Below are 23,314 nucleotides of genomic sequence, written 5' to 3' on the forward strand. Positions count from 1 at the left end.
TGTTTTAATAATCATGTTGTTGAGAAAACTTATTTCCTTCTTTTTCTCAATAGATTTTTAGCTGTTTTTCATTTTATGGGGCATTATAATACCAAAAGCTTTCTAGTTAAGATACAAATTTGTAAGGAGAGAGAGGGAGTAGGAGAGGGCGAGGGAGAGAGAGCACAGAGAGAGAGAGAGAGAGAGAGAGAGAGAGAGAGAGAGAGAGAGAGAGAACCTTATCTTGTTCTCAGCCCCACAAATGATCCCCTAAGTACTTCCAGGAGAAACCCCCAAGAATTGCTGGATATGACCCCAAAAATAAATGCAATATCATTTGTAAAATAAATAATAACTCATTGAGAAAATATTTTATGATTGCAAGAATAAGTTATTTTCTGCAAACAGCCATATCTGTGAAAAACTCTGTCTTTGCTTACAGAGAAAACTTCCCAGAATCTTTACACTGAAGTAGCTAGCCCCCAGGAGCCTTCCTTAGCCCTTGCCTCTAAAAACCAGTTTCTGACTGTGGATTATGCTATAGCTCTCAGTATAAGTTAGTCCTCTAGCTCTATTTGGGCTCTAGCTTTATTCCCACAGCAAGCTATTCACCCTGTTACCCCAATCTGAAGTTCTTGTCTCCATGATATTCATAAACGTTATTCCTTCTCATCTTCTGTGTATGAGCTCAGATAACATCATACTACAGAAGCTTCTTTAGACAGTATAAACTAACATTGTCTTGTTAATCACAGATTATTTTTTTCTTTTGTTATACTCAGGCTGGAGCGATAGCACAGCAGGTAGGGCGTTTGCCTTGCCTTCGACTGACCTGGGTTTGATTCCTCCATCCCTCTCAGAGAGCCTGGCAAGCTATCAACAATATTCTGCCCACACGGCAGAGCCTGGCAAGCTACCGTAGAGTATTTGATATGCCAAAAATAGTAACTGAGACTCACAATGGAGATGTTACTGGTGCCCGATCTAGCAAATCGATCTAGCAAATCCCGATCTAGCAAAACGAGATTACAGTGCTACAGTGCTTTATTGTTCCCATTTTCCCTAATGATTTTACTTAACACTTTTATAAATTGGCCCTTATTGCCTCTACTATTCATATATTAATTATTTATCATATTTCCTCTCATTTTATATCCCCAGTACTAAAAACATACATGTATATAATTAGTAACATATTGGTTTTACCAATTAATTAACCTGAGATTTTATTTAATTTTTCATTGGTGCATTTAAGTAATTTAAAATTAATTGCAAGAAACAGACATTTAATTTTATAATACAGAAATCATTTTAAATGCAGTACCTTTTTCTCATGAATAATTGGAACTTCTTTTGAAATAGAAATACAAACATACCTAATTAGGTTTAATTTCATTGGTTAATTTCATATTTATGCCATTTGAATTTTTATAACAAAGCCTGCTCTCTTGGTAAGAGAAGAATGGAAGTATAGTTTAACCAAAGTAAAAAGTCAAGAATTCATTCCCATAAACTTAGAGTCCTATATAAAATTGGATGGGACATTTATCATTTTCCTCCCATTCTACATCTCAATATTTTTGCCCTTATTAACAACGTGGCAAATATTTCCAAATCTTTCTTCTGAGACTCATGTTATTTTATTCTATTAGTCTTATGGGTATAATGGGCATATCAAGTTATTTAATAATACTCATTTTCTATGTAGATCAATAAGTAGAACTGAGCAGCCCAAAATGGTAAAGAGATAGAAAATCCTGGGGGAATATTCCTGAATAGCACTGATCTAGAGCTGTGGTTAAGGAGCATAACACCTGCAGTACTTATGAAAAGGGGAGGAAAAGCCAGGATTCTACAGAGCTTCTTATAAATGTCTGGAGAAACATGGAGTAAACTTGGAGGAGGCATGGTGCTAAAACCGCTGAACAATGTAAAATGGTACCTGTGCCATTAGAATTGAACTCGACTGTGATATTCCCTTTGTTAAAATCTATACACAATTCATTCAAAAATACACAGCACATATTGTGCAATTAGTTGCATTGTCTGATGATAAATTTTACAAATGTAAGTGCCACCACTCCACCCACTGGTTGAACTTGGGTCAGCCCCATGCAAGCCTAGCATTTTACCAGCTGTACTATTTCTTTTTTTTTTTTTTTTTTTTGCCTTTTGGGTCACACCCGGCGATGCACAGGGGTTACTCCTGGCTCTGCACTCAGGAATTACCCCTGGCGGTGCTCAGGGGACCATATGGGATGCTGGGATTCGAACCCGGGTCGGCTGCGTGGAAGGCAAACGCCCTACCCGCTGTGCTATTCCTCCAGCCCCTGTACTATTTCTTGAGCCTTCCCAAATATATAATTTCTTGGTACATTCTTGGTAAATGCTGTAAGAACAAACTTTTCTGTTTTTCCTTTTTCATCACAACCAATAAAGACAGTTCTTAGCATTCAGCACGAGGTTAATAAGTTGGTTTTGAGTGATTGAAGGCATAAAGTCATCATAAAATTTTATTCCTTTAGCAAGCTAACAAAATTGATTTCATTAATGCTTAGATCAGAATAACTGCTGTTTCCAATAAAGTTACTTAAATTGGCGAAAATTATTCACCCCCCATTAGCAGCCCAAATGTATAGTTATTCTAGAATTGCTTCATTTCATAACTTAACAATACCCTTAAGAATGTAAACACTTTGCATTTCTTTTCGTCACCATAATTGACCTTTTGGTGACTTATTCCTTACCATGTATTATTGGTCACAAGTCCCTGCAGAAGGCACTTAATGGCAATATAACAACATTTCCATGATAATCCTCCTTGCCCATTTATTATCAATCAAGTCTTTATTTTAGCATCTCTCAGGGGTTTTCTCAGTTATAAATTCTTGTAACCAAACTCAATAATGAAATGAGAATCTGTACCTAGATGCCAGGCATTGTTAATTTTTTAAAGCACCCTGGTGATTATAATTTAATCACTCAGGTTTGAAAATCAATGGTCTATTTCTAGCCTGATCTGCAGCTAGCTATAGAGGTTATAGTGGCAGAGGGAACTTAATTATCTAAATAGACTCTTCCAGAATGAGAAGAGAGGGGCAAGAGGGGAAATCATATGAAACAACAATTAAACTGTCCCCTGAGTAGTATTAATATTTGCTTTTGTAAATTTCTCAAGTAATAAAATGATACATAGCATTTTTGGGAACTTAAGATTGCTTTGTAAGTTTTGATCTAAATTAATAATTCTATTTATATCTACATATATTTGTCGATGCTGTAGCATGCCAAAGTTCTCAGGGAAACTGGCTTCTGGCCTTTAGGAAACCTTCTGAACAGTCTTAAAAGCTCCAGGGCATTGTTCTCACACCAAGCATCCCTTGACACTTTGCTACCCGTGATAACCAATTATATTAACTGTTCCTGTGACTGACCTTTGGAAAACCGAGGGAGGTAGTTAGCCTTCCCCCCACAGCTCTCATCGATGAAGACTTTTTAAGTCTTATTTCAACAAACCTTTTAGCCTGCAGGTTCACCACAAAAATTCCTAAAGGCCATTACTGAAAATTGCAAATATAATTTTTACTTCTGGGCTACTTCAAATAATCCTGGTCATTAAGTTGTGAGCTCATTATTAGTACATAACCAAGAGAGGTATTAAAGTTTTTAGAGGGTTCACTGATTTGTCATATTCTGTAGAGACCACTGTTATTATATTTGGTACTACTTTCAAAAATGCAAACTTTGATTAAGAAAACAAGAACTCAACTCACAATGTGAAAGATAATTAAAAAGTGAACCAGATTACAAATCTTAGAATTATTTAAAATGTTTGAAATGTTGGGTTGTTAATATAAGTACAGATACTTGTCAATGGTTCCCACAATTAAAATTTTTTAACATTTAACAAGTTCAGGTAATTGCAAATTTCAACTACTAGCAGAGTTTTCTCCAAAGCAAATTATCTTACATCTTTGGGAGTATAATTATTATCAAATATAGTGTCCTATGGAAAAAAAATGTTTATTTCTTAGTTTTTCATTTCTTACCCAGAGAAGTTTTAAAACATAAACAGTAGAAAGTACTTTTTTAATATAACCTGAGTACAAAATATAATTTTTGAATAGTGATATTATTTCCATGGACACAAAGAACTAAATTAGCTTCCTGGAAGTACAAGGTGAATGTCTGAGTCTGAGATTTGCTATTTCAGAATTCTTGTAATTTTTTTTTCTTGGTGGGGGGATTGTTTGGTTTGGTCATTTTGGGGGCTTCACCTTTTGATGCTCCGGGGTTACTCCTGGCTCTTCACTCAGGAATTACTCCAGGTTGTGCTTAGGGGACCATATGAAATGCTAGGGATTGAGTCCTGGTCAACCAGAAGCAACCAGGGCAGGCAAATGCCCTGCACTCTGTACTATTGCTCTGGCCCCAGGAAACTTCTGACTTATGCATTTTAACTTTTTCTCTTTTTAAATCTTTAGCTATAGTCAGTTTTCTTTACCTTTCCTTAAAAATTTAAAAAAATAGAGGAACAAATAATGGAGAGTAAAAATGAAAATAAAAATCTCTTCAAAATAAATAATATACAATTAAGTGCATATAATTCTATGTTAAATTAAGTGCACTTAAGAGGGAAGGTTGGTAAAATCTTGTTACACATTCTAAAAGAAGCTATGATAATGTAAATGTAAGATAACCTTAATAATGAATACAAAAACATATACACACATGCATACATAATTTCATCTTTAAATATGTAAATTGCATTTAAGCACTTATGAAATGTTAAAGGTCCTGTGTATTCAGTTAATAGTAGCATAAATGTCTAAAGGTACAAAATTAAATATGATTTACAGTATTGTACAAAGCGTGCTGCTTGCAAAAATAAAATAAATTTGAAAATGTAAAGCACAAAACAAATATAAATTGTGATCATATTGAACAACCATATGCATAAACTATATACCTCAGTCTGAGTCTTTAGCCTTTCACAAGTTTTGTGGTTTTGTTCTGATCTATTTGATTTTCAGATTTCTCATCTACTAAACATACAAATCACTTTTTCTAACATGGAAAGTTATCTGCCACTGTGTTGAAATATAGCCCATGTCCAGTAATTGTTAATTTGTTATTTCAATAAAGTAAAAAAAAATAAAACCTGAAGTCAAGAGAGTTCATGCAAAGGTAATGACCCAAAAATGAAAGATTTTAATTCTAGAAGAAAGAACACATTTTATTTGGGAATTTCAAGTTGAACCTTGAGAAAAATATTCCAAGTGGTAAAAGTGGAGATAAAATGTTAGGTCACAGCAAGTGCATGAATATTTATTTCAATCCTCAAAACTAACATAAAATATTAGTTTATTTTATAGATCAACAGTTCCAAAACTCAGAGACATTAATGCCCTTGTCCTCTTTTCTATGTATGTGTAGGAATTGTAGGAAACGAATTTCAGTCATTTCTGTAAGATTCAGTTGTACCTACCATTTTCATCCTTGCACTATAATCCTTTCTAACCAATCATTAAAACAAAAACTTTGAAAGGTGATTGTGAAAGAGCAAGCGTCATCCTTGGCAACTGAAAAGGGACTCCATTTCAGCTGTCCCTGTTGTACATTCTAAACAATCCTGAGTATTCCAGGTTCTCTTTGAAACTGAGGAAGTCTATAGTGCCCCAGGGCTATACCATAGCAAAAATGAGTCAAGTATGCCCCAGGCTCCTGTCTTGCTCATAGGAGGTTGAGTAATAACAACAGATTGTACCAGAGTAAACAAAGTCTGAAAGGACCAAAAAAAAAAAAATTGTATTAGAAGACGGCTTCACTGGCCTAATTAGAAATATGGAGATGTTAGCCTGATCTTAAGGTCTGAAATTCCTTGGTTCATAGAACATCCATGGGAAGCAAACAGGAGTCCTCACATACTTCCTAATGACCCAGTCACTTTATAAGAAGCTCAATGATAGAGTTTTCTACAAAAACCCTTCCAAAAAGAACCACATGTTGACTTAGTCCTATTAAAAATTTCTTCCCAGCTAGAGAGTTTCTTTCTCTTGTACCTTTCAGTATAGTTTTCTATTTTTCTAACTCTGAGTCTGAGTAATTTTATTTAACTCAATATTTTCATTCCTGAAAAATATCGAAGAACCTGGGACCAATGGACCAACACAGACCCATGACAACCAATCCTGCATCAATTTGATGCCAAATGAATTTCAGATGAAAAGACAATTTACAGATTATTTACTGTGGAATACAGACTGGACAGGATTGAATATAGGAAGATTAAAATATTTCTAAAAGACAGACTAAAATGTTAAATACTGAACAATCATGTAAGAGTAGGAATATATTGAGAGAGAGAAGAGAACGAGAGAATGAATTGGAATTATAAGAATTCTACAGAAATTTGCTGTCAAAGGAGTTTATATTTTAGTCAATACATTCAATGCACTAACAAACTAGGAAAATCTTATGATTCGAGAGCAAGAAATTATTACTCTAGATTTCTTTAAAATTTTTCAAAAGACATTTAGAAATACAAATAGGATTGTATGGTTGAGGAAAAATACCATGGCCGTGTTTAAAATGTATAGCGTCTGAAATAAGAATCCAATGAGAGCAATGTAGGAGCCATTAGCAAATAAAAGCTCACTGAATTTTGTGATTGATTAAATGTGGGTTGCAGATCAGGGAAGGTGAACAAAAGAAAAACTACAAGTGCTAAATATTTAACATAAATCATATAAATTAGAATAAAAACATGAGTAGAGTATGACCAATTATGCCAGAGAAAAATGCCTCATTCAAGATTTCTTTTAAAAGAATGTTTAATTGGATATGTTTGAATTCTAAACAGCATTAGGAAGTACTGAAAATTTCATTTAGTTAACAAAAAAGTTTTTACAATGACACAAAGCACAATTTTTATTTCAAAAAATCTGGCAAATAAACAATCAGTAGAAGTGCACTCTAGTCAATGGAGCTGCAAGCATGAGTTCCTACATTTTCATATGAGGACAGGGTATTTAGAACACAATATTCACTGGGTATAAGGTTGAAGGAGACCAAGTTATACAGAGCCATGGAGATCTGTTAAAGACTCTGTGTGCTTTTTCAAAATTCAAGGAAGATATTGCAAAACTTTAAACAGGACAGATCCATGACTCTATTAGAGGCCAGGTTGTCTTGACAAGTGAAAAATGGGAGTTGAAATTCTAGTATAGCATGCAGAGAAATACTGATAATTTGGACTAGAAGCCTGGTAATTTAAGTGAAGAAAACGGAAAGAATTTCCAATCTACTTTGAAGTTAGAAATGATAGGAAAAACTAACTGGATTGACTGAGAGACATAAGAGATATTTATCATTTAAGGTTGATATTTATTTGCTTGAATAATTAGTTTTGCCATTTGTTGACAGATAAATTATTTACATTACCTATATGCATGCATATGCAAGAAAGAAATTTTGTGAAAATACAATCACGGGGGTACTATTTAATAGACGAGTTTGTTAAGCTATAAAATGAAAGGCTTATAGAATTATACGCCTATCAATTTTATGTGGAAATTTTCGGTGCATACTAATCTGATTTCATTATTAAGAAATTATGACTTAACTTGTCTTTCCAGATTCAGGCAAGACAAGTAAAACAGAATCTGAGAAAAAGCTGGGATTTATTCTATGAGATTCACTCCCCTCTGATTGAGTCCCTGGCAGAGAATAAAAAAAAAGGAGCATGGAGTCGAAGAGTTTGCAGTCACATCGGGTGTCTGTTAGCTTTCAGAGCACTCTGCACTTCAAAAAAGAGAAGCAAAACCAGGAAATTTCATGTGAAAAAATCTGGTGGACATACTGAAGTATCTAAAATTTGCCATAGATTTTTTTTCTCAAATAAACTTTCCACTTTCCATGTAATTAAAACCATCAATTTCACATCATCAGGAAGTAAAATTTTCCATGACATTTCATTGTTGAAGCCACCATGAACCACAAGCCTGAACCAAAGAAATAAAATTTTATTTGTGAGACCAAAAAGATAAGACGCTGGTTAAGGCACTTGCTTAACGCAGGGCTGCTCCTAGTTTGATACCTGGCATTGTATATGGTTCTGTGAGCATGGAGCAGAGAGGCAAGTATGTTCAGAGTACTAGCAAGTGTGGCCCCAAGGCCAAAAGGGAAAAATAAAATTTCCCTAGAGATGTGTTTTGGAAGAGGAACACTAAAGAAAATCACTATCATATGCTAAGAACAACACAAACATTCAGAACTATGTTTGAAAAGTTAATTTTAAATATAACTATCATATTATACTTTTTCCTGGTACAAACACTTTACCTGATGCCATCATTTTCTTTACATCTCATACATAAAAAGTAGCATTACTTTATGTCAATGATGTTCAGTAGTTTTCAGTACTCCAATGTATGTGGCAAATGTTCACTAGGGATGAGTTTTATTAGACAACTACCATATAAATACTTTTATCTATACTAATGGGAAATGATTATGGTCTCATAGTAAAATACTTTTTTTCTAAATGATGTTTTAATGGATTATAGCAGTAGCAGCACATCAAAAACCTCCCCAATATATAACATTATGTAGATGATTTAATCCAGAATTCAATTCCATTTTGAATAGCACATATAATCAATTAAAAATACTCATGAGCCCTGAAAATCATTTAGAATAAAAACAAAAACGAATTATGTTCTCAACTCAGTCACTAAGGACTGTCACATTTCTAAGTGTTACATTGGATGCAGACATAGTTTCATCTAAGCTAGAGACAGTTTACTACAGCATGAGTAATTCTGTTAATCTTCTGTTAAAAAACTTTTATTATTAAATATAAGACATGGGCATAATTTTGACTCAAGTTCATTTAAATCATTGTCGCTCAACCTCTCCACATTTGACAAAAAAATAACTCCCTCTATTTCCTCTATCACAGTCTCTTATTAACAAGATGCTAAGAATCGACATCAAGGAACTCAAAACATGCTAGAAATTATCCACGAGTGAGAACCAGGAGTAAGCTCTAAGTACAACAGGTATGACTCAAAAACAAACAAAAAATAAGATAAAGTGTATTTCTTCATTAGGACCAGTGATAAGAGGATGAAAATAAGTGGGAAATGGCATGAGGGATTATAAATGCTTAGAGTTAGAGGCTCCAGAACCAAAGAAATACCCATCTAGGGAGATGATTTTGGTTTCAGCTAACTAGGTATCTACACCAAAGATTTCATGATGGGTCTAATAACAACACCCACCTAAAAGACATTGTCAAAATTCTAGAAAAGAAGAGGCAATAATCACAAACCAAAGATTATCTTAATGAATTGAATTACAGTGTCCCAAGTGTACCACACTTTTAGTCCCAAAACAAGTATAAAAAAATTAAGATCAAAGTTGCACATAGTAGCTTCTCTGACTAAAGTTGAAACTATAAATCCAAAGTAGAAGGAACAAAAATAGTATACAGATATTTGAAGCTATTAAAATAGTCACTCCAAGTCAGAAGTTCTCTTACTATGTGAAATGATTCAGGGAGAAAAAGAAAGATACTGTGTGAGATTCCTCATAGACAGAGTATTAAGAAATGTAGGGATTAGACATTGTCAGTTAAAACAAATCCTGAGATATGGAAATAGAACTCTGATGAGGATGTGGATGATTGATGAGGAAATGTAGTGTAAACCTTGGAAAAGTAATGGAGATATACTCACACTGCTGGTGGGCTTGGTGGATAACACTGCAAATATAAATCAATAAAATTAATAGTAATATGACAAGAGTATTGAAAACTCAGAAAGAACTGATTTGAAAACAATTGACGATGAAGGTAGATACAGCTATCGGCAGAAAAATGGAAGGAGTTATGCAATTTGTATGTGCAGTTATATCTTCTGGTAGGAATAAATAGTAGTATATAATTTACCACAAGTGATTTATGAGGAAATATAAACAGTCATTTAATTTGTGAGGTGATTAAAGTGTCATAAGTAAGTTTCCAACATGGAAAGGCATAGAAATAGATGGATTCTCTGGCGAGCACTCCATACTTTTAAGTACTAACATGCCTCTTGATCTCTTCTATAGAAACAAAAATAGATGTATGTTACCTATTTGATTTTTATACAGCTGAGAAGCTGGCAAGCTACCCATGGCAAATTTGATATGCCAAAAATAGTAACAACAATGGGTCTCATTTGCCTGACACTTAAAGAGCCCCTGATATGGCAGCGTTAAGAAGAATGACCAAGGAGAGACTAGTAAAATCTCAATGACGAACTAGACTGACAAAATGAAGAAAGACTAAAATGACTGTCTGTACTTTCAACACATGTATGCTGGCATCAGAATCATCCATCGAAGACCTGATGGTGCAAGCACAGAAGATCAAATATGACATCATTAGATTGACCGAAACGAGAAGACATCAATCACATGCCATTTTCAACACTGGAGAATAACTGTTCCTTGGAGCATGCGATAACAGAGTCGTCAATAGCATTGGTGTCCTTGTCAACATGAACTTGGGCATGAGCATTAATTCATTCGAATGCCTAACAATCCAAATCAGATGATTATGATTGAATATATGTGGCTTACTACCTGCTGTTTCTATCTTTGTCGTCGACGCACCAACATCCAACTACAATGGAGAAGAAATTGAGATGTTCTACATGGAGCTAGAGAAGTCCTATAAAGAAGACCACACCTTTTACAAGATCATTGTTGGTGATTTTAATACCAAGATAGGACTGAGAAGGTCTCCCGAAGAACTCCACATTGGGTCCCATGGCCTAGAATAGAATGAACAGGGTGAGAGAATGTCTGAGTTCATCATGTCGACCAAGACCATCCATGGTAATTCACAGTTCCAGAAGGCCGAATCTAAACACCGAACATGGGAATCTCCTGGTGGACAGTTCCACAGTGAAATTGAACACATCATATTCAATCGAAGGTTTTGCCTGACTGATGTCGCTGTTGTCCCAAAAGTCCAAATGGGATCGGACCACCGTCTCCTTCGTGCAAAATTCTACTTCACAGAGAGGGGAGAAAGGACTGCAAAGTTAAGTTTAAGAAGAGAACTCCCAGAATGGCCACCAACTGGGAGCTCTTTGGAACTATTACAGCAATGTAGGAAGATGCCATCATGGACAACATTGATGAGGAATACGATCGACTGCTTCAGAAACTCCATAATTGCGCAAAAAATGCCGAGAGTGGGAAAAACACAGACACCTGTCTTCAGAAACTCTTGAACTCTCGAGTTCATTCACCAATGTGGTTTGGCATGAGCCTCAGGCAACCACAAGCTAACATCTGAGCTCACAATTATATATACACATATATTAAAATATATTATATTTGTTATTATTATATAAATAATGTATATACATATAAAATTCCATTTAAGTCATATTTGGAGCAATAGCACAGGGGGTAGGAAGTTTGCCTTGCACGTGGCCAACCCAGGTTTGATTCTTCCGCCCCCTCTCAGAAAACGTGGCAAGCTACCGAGAGTATCTCCCCTCCACGGCAGAGTCTGGCAAGCTACCTGTGGCTATTCGATATGCCAAAAACAGTAACAACAAGTCTCACAGTGGAGACATTACTGGTGCCCCTTCGAGCAAATCAATGAGCAAGGGGATGACACTGACAATGACAGTACTTAAAATTTCAAAAACTGTATTTTTCTATTTTGAATTTTAGGCATCTAATAAAATTTAGTTATTAGTGGAAGTACAAGATGGCAATGTCTAAAGTTCCTTAATTTTCTAAGAATAATATAAAATATCGAATGAATATAGCATTCTTTTAGTGGACAGAACATACAGACTTCAATTACATTCTCAGTTTGTAACATCAGCAGGGTGGGGATGGGAAAGAGTCTTTACAAACCTCTTATGCAGGTTTTTTTTCAAGATCTCTTAATTTTTGTTTAAATTATGAAATTGATAGTAAATGTAAGAAGGATTAGACATTTATAATACTATAATTGTATAAAGTGATTCTTCTGGTCAGTATTTTCTATGTATTTTAAAGTCAAACTCAAATTGCCTCTACATAACGTTAACTTAATCTGTATATTAGAGTCAGCACTTAATTCTGTTTTTTTATATATCCATTTTGTAGGTGAAAATATTTGCATAATTTTTGTCAAGGTATACAGATAATTAGAGAAATAAAATTTGAATGGAATGTAAAAATAATCATGGAATTGATCAATTATTGAAAGTCCATTTAAAGAGGTGAAAGAAAATCTAAAAATAAATACATATCTCTCTGTTCTCCAAGTAGAGAATAGAATAAACAGGAAAAAAAATCTGTATCTATTCCTGCTTTGTCACTCTTACTTTAATACCTCCCACTATCATTTGCAGAGCATCTGTCCCTGAAATAGGAATTTTGTGACAATGATGTTGATATCTCTGAACAGACAAGTGAATTTTTTAACCTATGGTGAGTATTCAAAATAAAAAACAGATGGCAACTTCTTAGAAACGAAGTAGATTTCTCCAGAGATAAAGTGAAGAGTTAAAACATTTTAACATTGTACTGGAGCGGATAATTAGAGTAATTAAGGCTCTTCAAAGACACAAAAAATAAGGTCTAAACCAACTTCCTTTACTTCAAACTAAAGATTATGGAATTCTAAGGGGAACTTGGCCAAAGTAATTTTATAAAATGCAATAATATTTACTGTGATGGTATGCAAGATTAAATAGATTGTCTGCTTCAATTTTATGTTCACGCATCAATTTTGCAATTAATGTAAAGTAAAATTGGTTCCTCCTCTTCACATAAAAATTGATAGTGTCAGAAAAAAAGTATCTGTAATGAAAATTTATACACAAAGGAAAAAAATCACAAAAATCCATGCTCATATACAAAATAATCAGAATAGTCATTCCTGTCACTGTCATACCTTTGCTCATCGACTTGTTCGAGTGGGCACCAGTAATGTCTCTCATTGTGAGACTTATTGTTACTGTTTTTAGCATATCATATATGCCACGGGTAGCTTGTCAGGCTCTGCCATGTGGGCGATATTCTCGGTAGCTTGCCGGGCTCTCCGAGAGGGGCGGAGGAATCGAACACAGGTCGGCCACATGAGAGGTGAACGCCCTATCACTGTGCTTTTATTTTACTTCATTTAAACACTGTAGTTTGCAAAGTTTTTCATATACAGTTATCAGAAGTAATTGATGTTCCAACAGCAACCCAGCACTTGAATGACCTTCTTTCCACAGTTGTTGCCGTATCCCAACAATTCCCCAAGCCAGCTCCCTTAGACAGACACACAATTGTGTGCTCTATATTGCTTGCTTCAACCAAATGGCTAAAGAAAATATCAAAGTTAGTTCAGTCAAAGAAGATTTGTGAATATGGTCATATCTCACCATGGGGTTATTAAGTCTTTGTTAGGAATTTCTTGAACTATCCCTCACTGGATGAGCCTTCCGTGTCCTTATATTTGTCTTTGTTGAGGTTTGCTACGTTTCCATTTCATTTGGTGTGCTTTTACTGGAATTTGAGTATTGTGGAATAAACAAACACATGGTCCAGAAAAATTAGGAGTTGCAGAACTGGGATGAGTCTATAGAGATTCTTAGTGAAGTCATGGAGTTAGGCCACAGGTCATTGGAGTGGCGGCAGCAGTTGGGTGAGGCTGTGACTCCTGGAACTTCAGCAGAGCCTTAATTGCCTGCCAGCCTCCCAAGGGGGCCCCAGACATTTCAACTGGGGAGACAGGTGAGTCCATAAATTTCAGCTGCTTGGCTTGCATCTCCTGCATCTCCTCAGGAATATGAAGAGCAGGCCTGGTGGACAAATTGACATTGTGACAGCTATGGAAGGTGCTATAACTTCCATAGGACCTTCTTCCATTTTAGATATTTCAGTCATATCAATAAATCACCAGTGCACATATAGTCTCATTAGTGTGTGCTCTTGTTTTGTTTTGTTTTGTTTTTTGGGTTACGCCTGGCAATGCACAGGGGTCATTCCTGGCTCTGCATTCAGGAACCACCCCTGGCGGTGCTCAGGGGACCATATAGGATGCTGGGAATTGAACCTGGGTTTACCGCGTGCAAGGCAAACACCCTACCTGCTGTTCTACCGCTCCAGCCCCAGTGTATGTTTTGAGTGACTTTTATTTTTAACTCCTTAGTTTTGTTTCCAAATATGTTCACTCATGATTGATATATATATATGTATATAGTGATCTTCATTATATATAATCTTCACTTTATTTGTTCATTATATAGAATGAAGATTAGTATGTATAATTATTAAAACATAATTTATCCTATCATATACTATCAAAAAACTGACTGCTCTTATCTCTAAATATGTAGCTCTTTGTGTCTCAAAAAGATATGCCACCTGTTACAAATTCAATGTCATGAGAAAAGAGAGAAATAAAGAGAAAGAAGGAAGGAAGGAAGGAAGGAAGGAAGGAAGGAAGGAAGGAAGGAAGGAAGGAAGGAAGGAAGGAAGGAAGGAAGGAAGGACTCTAAGGTTAAAAGAACTAAGTTATGATTTCCTCCAGTCTCCCATCATTATTATTCTCAAAAATATTTAGACAATGATATTACAGTCAATTATGTAATGCCTCTAATAAAAATTTTGAGTATCCCTTGATTTCCCTTAGATTATTTCCCTTGTTTGCTAATGCCTGCATTGACAAGTATTAATGAATTTTTAAAATGAATTTAAATACTCAGTTAATAATAAAATACATTTTAGAATTTAGTTAAGTGTTATTGATAAGATAAATTTAAATAATTATGAGAGGAAAGTTGTGTTTGAGATAGAGACCAAAAGAGATTACTGGATGAATAATAATAATAATAATAGATATATCAGTTATTATTAAAATATGTAAATGATATTTCTGTACATTTTCTTTGAAGAAAGATAAGTACAGAAGAGTGCCCAGCAATAGAAATAGCAAGACGATCAAACTCTCTTGCTTACAATTGTCAGGTAAGGAATATGGACCAATATGATGGATATCTCAAACTTCTTTCTTCAATATAACTCATAGATAAATCTGTTTTTATTCTGTTATCAAGTCTAAATGAATTATTGGGTAAATAAAACATTTTTACCCAAATTAGCAAATACGAGTGACTATACTTCATTTGGTTTACTAATTTAAAAAATTTATTTTCTTTTTAACTTACCAATTCTGACTTCATCTGAAGAACGTATTTCTCTCTGAATATGCATATAGGTAAACATCTGAAGGCATATGAAGGCAGAAACCCTCTTTAGTTCTGCGGCTGCATAAAGCATGAGATTTGTTTCTGGTTTTGTTTTGGGTCCAGACCCAGTGAAGGTCAGGGATTGCTTTGACTCTGCACTCAGGAATTACTCCTGGCAGTGCTGGGGTGTTTTGGAGCAATGCATATGGGATGCTGGGGATAAAACCCAGATCAGCTGCACGGAAGATAAGTACCTTAATCCCTGTCTCCAGACCCGTAAAACAGGAGAGTTCTTATGAATTTCTCCCATTAGACAATTCCAATGAGACAGATATCCAGACTCCTGAAATCTGAAAATTATGAGAAGGCTGGTTGGTCATCAATTTAAAACACATTGAATGTTATTGGAATTCACTTCCATGAAGCTATTAAACTCTGTTTCTAACTCTGTTTAGAAAAAAATAATAAAAGAGCTCTCAAAATAACTAAATCAAAATTGTTATTATGTAACAGAGAATTTGAAAATAAATCATTGGCCAGTTTTTCAGTATAAACACGTCTGGTTACTCTTTTTCTATAGGAATGTGACTAGGAAACAAAAATCTTTTCTTTAGATCATTAAAGGCGGCTATTATAATGTTGCTCTACTTGAAAGTGTTCTGTTCAAAAATTTTAAATGTCATATTGTGTCCCATTTTATGTTACTTCACAGTTTTTATTTTTTAAGCAAAGTACAGCTGCTTCAAAAGTCCTTATAAAACAGCTCTACCAATTATGATCACAAAAGAAAGACTCTGAAGATACACCCAGCTAGAAGGTTGCGATAATTCTATAGAAAGAATCTTGCTTATATAAAAAGGATAAGTGCTAGAATTGGGGAGATAGCTCCAGGGAAGCATATTGGAGCCTGAGATTTAGCCCTGCCACTGTCAAGCTCTGAGTCCATATGGACCACATGATGTGGTTCTTATTTACTAAAAAAAAATTCAAAAACTTAGAAACAATACTAAATGCATATACATGAACTAGAGAGAAAGCTTTTTGAATAGTAAGGTGGTATATTTAGGAAAAATAGGTTCTGGAAAGATAGTACAGAGATTGAGGAGCTTGCCTGCATGTAGCCATCATTCACTGAATCTAGTTTCTGAAGTTACCATCAGGAGTGATCCCTGAGCACAGAGCCAGGATTTAATCTGGAGCACAGCAGGTATGATCCTCCACTCACCCTCCATGCCACTAAAGGAAAAACAAATTAATTTTGCTTCTATACAATGATTTGGTTGAAAAGGCAAATGTATTTTTTGATCTGGAGCAGAAACTGTGCTTGGTAGAAAGGAAGAAAAAAACAGTAATCAGACGCTAATAACATCAAGTTTTAATGGGTGAACAAAACTATGCACTCAGAATTAAGAGGCAATGATATGGAGCCAGGGGTCAGTACAGGGTGTAAGGCACTAGCCTGGATGCAGCTAACTGGGGTTTAATCTCTGGCATTGTATATAGTCTCCCAAACATCACCAGAATTGATCCCTGAGCACAGCCAGGATGAAGCACTGAGCACTGTTGGCTGTGCCCTAAAACAAAATCTAAAAAGTAAATCTAAATCATAATAAAATGCAATGCCATATCTGGATTAAAAATAACATGTAGAGCATATCCGAAAGGCAAAGAGTACATACTAGGTGAAATTATTTCTTTGGGGGATTTCTTGGCAGAGAGTATTGTGAGTTCTTGAAATAGAAGTATTTTGTAAACATTACCTGTGCATTTCATAGGAAGAGATCAGTGTGGAAAGGACTCTGTAAATCTAAGCTTCAGCAATGTTGCAGTCTGTTAACTTTATACAAATTCTCCCTGTTGTCATATCAACTGCAGTGTTTGTTTCCAGTAGCTGCCATAACAAATCACCAAGCCATTAGCAGGGAAACAATGCAATTTTATCCCCTGGCAGTTCCATGGTGGATGGCTCTCACCTGACTAAAACAAATGTGTCAGCTGATCAGTGCTCGATTCCTGTATCTTTAGGGACAGATCAGTGTCCTTTCTCCTTCACCCTGTCGGCAGAATTCAGTGACTTCCATTTGTAGGAACAAAATCCTTGTTTTATTGCTGGCCTTTATCTGAGAGCTTCTGAGTTTTGTAGCGGGAACTCACAGCAGGACTCCTAAGAACATTATTGAGCTCAATGTCATTTCAAGGTCACTTCATGATAATACTGTTGGGAGAGCAAATCTCAGGCAACAAAAAGGGCATTATTAGAGGATCTGGGTTTATTAGTGTCATTTACAGTCGCTGTTCAGGACAAATGTTGAGATATTGCAAAGAGCCGTGAACTGAAGTCGCAGAGGGAAGGAGGATGTGAAGAGAGCTTGGACAGTCTGATGGTGGGCATGGTGAAGTACCCCGGCTAGTTTCAAACAGTAGTGTGGAAACCAACTGTTATAACCTCAACTAAAAAACGATTACAAAGAAATGTAGTGGTGTTTCTCGAGAATGGATAATACTATATGGAGAACCTATGTCAATCTGGGGTCATGGGTCAGGCCAGAGAGTTGGCCATGGGATCCCACCTCACCCTGACCATTGTCATTCCTTCTTGGTTGGGGCCCTTTTGTTCAATTGTCCCCTGGAGCCACCAAGGTGACTGGATGTTACATCTTACTGCCTGAGCAAGAGGGGAGGGAACGGGAGTGGGGAGGGGGGCTGAGAGGGGCCATTGCTAGGAAATCAAAAGGGAAGCTCTGGGGGAGGGGCTGCCTACCGCTCATCCTGTTCAGGCCAAGCTTCCTGGACTCCACCCCTCACCCCTATTTGTTCCCCAGTTGCTCCTTGCAGTGTCCCACAAATCTAAGTGATCTGGAGGCATGCCCTCCTTCACTGGTCCTCAGAGCTTGAGGCAGGTTGATTTCTTTTGAAGTTCTGTATCTTTGCTTCAGTTTTATACTTCAGATTTGCTGCTTTGCTTTTCTCCTCCATGACTTCATGTTAATTGATTAGATTCTACTCGGATATCAGTGTTCTTAGGTATTCATTAATCAAATTGCTAATGAAATAGTCTTGATCAACTCTGTGAAGTTCTTTTCTCACTAAATAGAATATATTCACAGGTTCTTGGCATTCAGGCCTCGGAATCATCAGGAGCCCATTACTTTTATTAGTGCAAAACTTCAACAAGCAGATTCTACACAGGACCGTCATTTTCAGTTGACTCAAAATGTTGTGATAAATTACTTCTGATGGAGAGTCATATAATGTATGCTTTTCAGAGGATCGGCTGGTGATACAAAATTTGAAATAATCAAGTGGTGCTAAGTGGTACTACTTCTTTTTTTTTTGGAACAGATTTAATGATTATCATTGTATCACTGTCATCCCATTGCTTATTGCTTTGCTTGAGTGGGCACCAGTAATGTCTCCATTGTGAGACATTACAGTTGTTACTGTTTTGGGCATATTGAATATGCAACGGGTAGCTTGCCAGGCTCTGCCGTGCAAGCGAGATACTCTCGGTAGATTGCAGGGCTCTCTGAGAGGGGTGGAGGAATCGAACCCGGGTCAGCCACGTGCAAGAAAAATGCCATACCACTGTGCTATTGCTCCAGCCCATTTAATGATTATATTCTATATTTTATTTCATAATTGAATGTATCAATAAAATATGACATATTAATTTTTGTATTCACTTTGCTATTTAAAATAATATTAATTTTCAAATCTTCTTATATCCCTACATAACCATATAATAGGCACACATAGCTAATATTTAAGCACATAAAAAAGATAATATAGCAGATAAGATTAATTATATACAGCTAACCCTGATTTCATCCTTTTTCACCATATAAAGTCCCCAAAGCACCACCAGTAGTGATTTTTGAGTATAAATCTAGGCATAAACCCTGAGAGTAATCTGATTTGAACCCAAATCCAAACCTAAATTAAATAAAATTTAAGTACAGAGATTAAGTAAATCAGATAAAGTATCCATTTTCTAAACTTGGTTGAAAGACAATGTAAAAATCTGCTAAAGTTGTCAAAGATGAAGAAAATAATTTATTTTGTGTCTACAACTTACAAATAAATTCAAGAATGGTAATAGTAACTTTTATGTGATAGGAGAAGACAGCAGAGTGTTGGAGATGGACTCATTTGTGTGCCTAGCATGGAAAACTTGGGTAGTGTTTATTATATCATGTGAATGTAGTATTTAACTTATCTAAATATAGGGTAGCATAAAATATAGTATTATTGTACCATCTATACAATAAACATAGTATTATTGTATTTGAGACAGATTCCCATGGTGGAAACTAAATATGCTGAATAGTTAAGCTTAGAGTAAGTTTAGGAAAAAAACCAAATCCAATAAAATCTTGAGTTATTTTACTTAATTATAAAATTAGCAGAGAGTGCATGCAATATTGAAGCAAAAACAGCATATAGACAAATGCAACAATTAAGGAAGCATCAAGCATGAAAATGGGAGAGAAATATAGATTAAAATTTTAACATGCGGCTGCAGACACCTCATCACCACAGGCCAGGCTGACTTCTTCTGGGTACCTCAGACAGGGGCAGGTGTGTCCCTCCGCCTGCCAGAACAGAGTGCTGGCACCTGTAAACCTTCAGAACTCATCTGCCACCATGTTCATTGCTGTCTTCACAGGCTTGGGACAAGCCCCTCATGAAAATGAATCTATTGAAAAACTCAGGTATGCAGGTTTTGTGACTGACATCTCTGGGATCACATGGAGTCAGTAATGGGCCCGCTCCCCTCATCTCCCTGTGTTTAAGGGTTCCTGGCAGTCACCCATGAACCACCACTTGGTGCCAGATAAGCGCATTAACAATTGTGATCCAGAGACCCACAAATTTCAGAAGAGAGCAACACACTGCAGAGATGCCTCCAGATCCCAAAATCACCATCCAGTTAAAAATTGAACTTCAGCTCTAGCAATCTATTTAAAAGTTTTGAATTCCTGAAGTACACATCTCATACTTAATGCCACTGATATACCAAGAGTAGCACCGTATTTGATGGGATATAAGGTAGAAGGTAACCAATCTTGATCTCTATCATCTATCTATCTATCTATCTATCTATCTATCTATCTATCTATCTATCTATCTATCTATCTATCCTCTACCTGTCTGTCTAATCTGTCTATCTGTCTGTCTGTCTATATATTAGCACACTAAGCTCAACCTGTAACAACATATTAGTGATCTCTTATACAGGGATTAAATGGCTCTAAGATGAGAAACAACAATTGTCACACTTTCCTCTAAGGAAACATTTTTGGATAATTTTTAGTGGGTTGTTCATAACAAGCAAAACAAAATAAATTATTTAGTATCTGCTTCTGGGTCAGGCTTGGGTGGTAGTGGTAAAATTTGAAATATTGGTGGAGGCAAGTTGCAATGGTGGAATTTGTATTGAGAATTTGAATGCAATTATTGTGAACAAGTTTATAAAAACAAAATTTTTAAAAAATGTAGTATGCCTGAAAAGAGGCTATTTTAAATAATACTGGGTGTATGATTACTGCTAAACTTTATCAAAAAGTCTATGTCTTAACATGTAGAACTTGGCCTTGTTGTTTATCCTCTCTAATAAATTGAACATTTTTTGTGTGCGTTATTTAGTTTGTTCTAAGAAGACCACATAATTCCTCATCACAAACTGGCTTCATGAATACTTTAAATCTGCTAATTTTTTTAAGAAGTGGAGTAAATTTCTCACAATTTCTCTTCCCATCTTTACTGGATAAATGAAAATTTTCAAAATATCATTGTCTTATAAGAGATAATGCTACTGGAATTTACTGGTAAGTCAAAAGAACAGTAAGACTCTTGCAAGTACTAGAGTGGAAAATTAACTTTATAAGTATTATCCTGACTAGAAATAAATAGTATACTCATTATTCAAATATTTCATTTTGAAATTCCCCTCAAAGGAATTACCCTCAAACTAAAGCTTCTAATGTTTCTGTGATTATCCAGTAATATTCCAGAATGGAAAAATTGAGCCACTGAGACATAAGTTTTTCCCTCTTGAGATCAAACAAAGGGAAGCTCTGATTGCATGTTTTTGTTATAATGACAAGGTGAAAGATTTATATGATCTGAAGAGAAACCAGAGCATGAAAATTAATCAGTGCATAGGGAATGTAGCAGCAATTCAGGAGTTATAAGATGTTTCTACTGTGAATCAGTTGTACCTGGACTTACTCCTGGCTCTATGCTTAGGGATTACTCCTGGTTGTGCCTGGGGACCATATATGGTACCCATCATCAAACTGGCATTGGCCACTTTCTGGGAAAGTGCTTTAATACCCTTTACCATCTCTCCAGCCCTGAAACCTTATTATATTTCTTAGTATTTTTAAACAAAGTTTTTATAGATATACAAAATATATTCACCATAAATTTAATTTTAATCGCATAAAATTTGCAGTTTATTCTTCTGAGCTCCTTTTCTTCAGTGATACCCGAACCATCAAACAATATGCAAATTGTTTTTATTGTAATACTTTGGTGTAATTAAGTGTTTTCATTTAACTAGAAGACTAATGTCAATTGTGAAGCTATAAAATAGAAAGCTAATAGCTGTAAGCTCTAGATTTAAATGTGTTCTCTTCAGTAGCGAAGTAGTGCCTTTGGACAAAGTAGTTCACTCTTTTGTTTCACTTTCCTTATTGGTGATATTCGTGTAATTAGACTCCTGACTTCTTACAAGCCTGTGATAATGAGATGTTTTACTGCATGTAAAATGCCTAGTACTGCCATGTAATCAGTGATAATTTAGTAACACATCCAAGTTACAGCACGTGGGAAGAAAGAGTTGTACATAAAAATTGCTCTCTTGTTCCTTTTTCACCTAACTTAAATTATCTGTAAAGAAATTCAGATATCTTTGACATATATTCCTGAGAGCTATAAAGCTAAACAAGAATTATCCACTTTAGTAATAAAGATATGAGAATGGGATGCCATTACAAGTTTCTGGTACTTAAAATTTTCACTATATTTCAGCTGTCATATCGTATAAATTATAGGATGACATACAATAAAAAACACCTGTTCCTGGTCCTCAAATTCATCTCTCACTGTGTTGAAATGTGTGTGTAGGTGTGTGTGTGTGAGAGAGAGAGAACAAGAGAGAGATGATGATGATAATGATGATGATTGATATAGATCAACTGTTTCCCCTGTAATTCCATCTATTTCAATACTTCTCGTTAAGACTTACATAACTTTTGTCATTTTTTTAAAGATTTCCCCTTGCTGGCTCTGATCAAGCTTATTGCTAAATAATGAACTGGGGAGGATATAGCAAATAACTAATAGAGGACTTAGATAAAGCCAAGAAAGCCCTCAATGCCCAAAAGCTGACAAGAAAATATATTCTTTTAATACACACATAAGTGACCTAGAAATTGTAGCCTTACTAGGTTAAGTTTTTAAATGATACCACAGCTCTAGCTGAAGCCATGATTCTTGCCATATTCAATACTTCAAACAAAAAACCTATTTAGTTCTTCCCAAAACTTCTGACCCATAGGAATTCTAACATAATAATAAACATGTTTTTAAGCCATTAAAATGATATCGATTTACTCTCTACTAATAGTGGTTATATAGACACATGTACTACCAATATAATTAAGCAAGAATCTTTTATATGTGAATCCCTCAATGAAATTTATGAGATGAAATATATGGAAAATAGGGGAACTATTATTTGATATATACTCTTAAAATTATAATGTTCAAATTTTTTTCAGAGTTCTTACATTTAAAAGCTTACTCTTATTTTAATAAAATAAGACTAATTTCATAAAAATTTAATATTTAGATTTAGATTGAAATCTTTTAAAAGGGCATAGTGAATTAGCTTATATTTTTGTTTATGTGTTCATTAGCTATACTAGAATAGGAAAATACTGTTCTCTATTGCCAGAGAAACTGTCAGACAATTTCCTGTTTTATTTATTAAAATTAATTTTCTCTTTTGATATTTTTTATTCTGAACATAGCAGGTACAAAAGCTTAGACTATATCTTAGGATTTTTGTTTTATTTTCTATGAGCTGGTCA

This window comes from Sorex araneus, chromosome 2 (assembly GCF_027595985.1).
Source record: "Sorex araneus isolate mSorAra2 chromosome 2, mSorAra2.pri, whole genome shotgun sequence".
Taxonomy (NCBI): Eukaryota; Metazoa; Chordata; class Mammalia; order Eulipotyphla; family Soricidae; genus Sorex; species Sorex araneus.